This window comes from Trichechus manatus, unplaced genomic scaffold (genome assembly GCF_000243295.1).
Source record: "Trichechus manatus latirostris isolate Lorelei unplaced genomic scaffold, TriManLat1.0 scaffold00287, whole genome shotgun sequence".
Lineage (NCBI taxonomy): Eukaryota > Metazoa > Chordata > Mammalia > Sirenia > Trichechidae > Trichechus > Trichechus manatus.
The window spans coordinates 1401568-1404587 of NW_004444223.1; positions in this window are offsets into that span (position 1 = coordinate 1401568).

Genomic DNA, 3020 nt, shown 5'->3' on the forward strand with positions numbered 1-3020 from the left:
GTGGGGTTGTTAACCAATGTCATAAAACAACATGTGTATTACTGTTTCATGAGAAACTATTTGTTCTGTAAGCCTTCACCTGAAGTACAATAAAACATAAAAAAAAAAAAAATCCAACTGGAGATGTACCAAGACAGTTGCGCACTCATGCCTAAAGGCTTAGAAGAAATGACCGGGCTAGAAATATAACTGTCAGCATAAAAATGATATTGAAAGCCAGAGATAAATGATGTAAAACTTTTCCCTCCTGACTGGTAATATGACTCACCTGAGGAAAATATTTAAAATGCACAGCCTTGGGCCTCCATCTCCAACATGCTCAATTAGAATCTTTAGATAGTGGTTTGACTCCTTAGCTGTGCTTTATAATTATCTGAAGGGCTTTAAAAAGAAACTTATCAGCAGACCTCAAACACCCACTGCCGTCGAGTCAATGCCAACTCATAGTGACACTATAGGACAAAGTAGAACTGCCCCATAGGGTTTCCTAGGCTATAAATCTTTACGGAAGCAGACTGCACGTCTTTCTTCTGCAGAGCAGCTGGTGGGTTGGAACCACAGACATTTCAGTTAGCAGCTGAGCACTTTAACCACTGTGCCACCAGGTCTCCTTCCAGACCCCAAGCCAGCCAATTAATCAGAATTTATGAGGGTGGGATCCAGCCATCAGTATTTTTTTAAAGTTCCCCAGGTGATTCCAGTGTGTAACCAATGTTGAGAACTCCTGCTCTAGGGTTATGACTGGTAATCTATACAATTCCTAAAGCATCCAGAGATTATACAATTACCAGGCAGATTTGTATGCCACTGAAAGTAAGGCCAGGATATAGCCCTGGAGTATAGCAGCATCTAAGAAGAATGAAAAGAGGATCTGGCAAAGGAGACTACGAAGGATAAGAAACAGGAGAAAAGAGAAGGAGGAGTGAGGTGAGAACATGAAGTTATGGAATATGGAAAACCATTTCAAGCATATTGACCATGTAAGGGAGGACTGAGATAGGTTAGTAGCAAGTGGGCAATGTGAAGTCAAGGGAGAGTTTTTAATGTCAGGTATACTTAAGTGGAATTAAATGCTAATGGAAAGGGAGGTTGAAGATGAAGAAGAAAGGGAGAAGCCAATGGTGCCTGGGATGGCAGGAAAGGATGGTCAGGGTCTCTTGCTAATTCTGGGTTATTTGGGGTTATTTCTCCAGAGAGGGTCATGCTTTCAGCCACCCCTCATTCAGGTCTCTGCTCAAATAAGCTTTTCCTGACCACTCTAAACAGCACTCTCTCTCTTCCAGCCCTGCTTTTATTTTCCTTCATAGCACTTACCATTCTCTGAGAGTCTATTATTTGTTTTGTCTGTTTATTTATTGTCTGTTTCCCACTCCAAAAATATGAGGCCCGTAAGCAAAAGGGCTTTGCCTATGTTTACCTAGGTTCACTGTACCCCCAGCACCTTTTGAACAGTGCCTAGCACTTAGTAGGTGCTTAATCCAATATGTGTGAAAGGAATAAAGGAAAAGGGATCCAGAATTCAGGGAGTAGAAATTCTTTTTGATGAAATAGGAGGAAACAATGGGTGCTGTTGCAGGAGGTCTTGACTCACAGTTTGATTTCACATTTCTATGTGAAATAGTTGCTTCTATGAGAAGTAGCATAAAATCAGCTGAGCAGGATGGGGGATAGGGTTGGAGTTTGAAAAATTTTGGAAACAGTTATTTAGAAAATGGCTAATCAAATTACTGAGGAGTGTCAACAGACAAATTGAGGTTGGTCATCATGGATTTATAGACCTGAGCTTCGAAAAGTTTAGTTCCGGTTCAAATCCTGCAGAGAAATTGCATTTCTGACAAGTTCCCAGGAGATACGAATGCTGCTGGTTAGGAATCAATCCTGAGAACTAGCAGAGCAGTGGTTCTCAAAATTTATTATATGCAAGCATCACCTGGGAACTGTGTTAAAAGGTAGATTCTGATTCAGTATATCTGAAGTATATCTTCCAATTCAGTCTATTCAGTATATCTGCAACTGATGAAACAGACCAGTTTAAAGTCCTGTTATAGACATACCAATCTATCCTAATGGATGATTTTCTCCAACTGTGCTCAGTATTCTGGGAATATCCATGGAGATTACAAGCAGCTGGGATGATCTAGATTGAGGGTTTTAATAAATAGATGTGACAGAAGGATAAAGGAGTAAGGGAGTTTGGCTCATTTGGTTAGCAGCGTATTAAATGGGACTTTTCCTTTTTACTTATAATTGGACAAATGGTTATAATGATGAAAACAACAACCATTAAGTACCACCCACATTCTGAAAAGAACCATAAAGCTCATTCCCTCAGAACTTTCAAGAACTGGCAAAAACTGGTTCTGCCATCCAAACTATCACTCCATCACCCCACAGGAAGACTGCACTGAAGTAGATGACCTTTGGTCTAGGGTAGAGAAGCTTTTCCCTTCAATTGTAGAGAGTGCTTCAATCCTCATCCAAGTGAGCCAATTGAGGGAAGCTCTAAGAGAACCACTTACAGAGATTAAGGGATGCCTATAAGGGCATCTTATTCCTTGGGTGGATAGCTACTTACACAGTAGACTTGCTGACCTAAATTATGTGCTAATGTACGTGAAGGGGAAAAACGAATGAGAGGTAATAATGCAAAGAGAGGAGAATTTGAGGGACAGCCTTACTTCTATTACTTGGCTTGATAAGTATGCTTGAGTTTCCTATGGTCAAATGGACACCTAGAAGGTAGCTAGACTTGAGCTATCTCCTAAAATGGTTTCAGGAGATGGAAAAGGACCTAAGTAGGAAGTAACTTTGAAGTATCCCATGGGGCAAAAGCTGAATGAGGGTTGGAAGAGATCATTTTGGAGATAACTGAATAATGGACAGGGACCCTGAAGGTATCTCTGAAAAACACACATAGGTACCCCATGAAAGGAGCAACATTTGGGCACCTGTCCCAGAGTAAGTACTGCCATCCAAGAGGGTTAATTAGAGAAAATCTTAACTTCTTTTTGTCTAGTTCT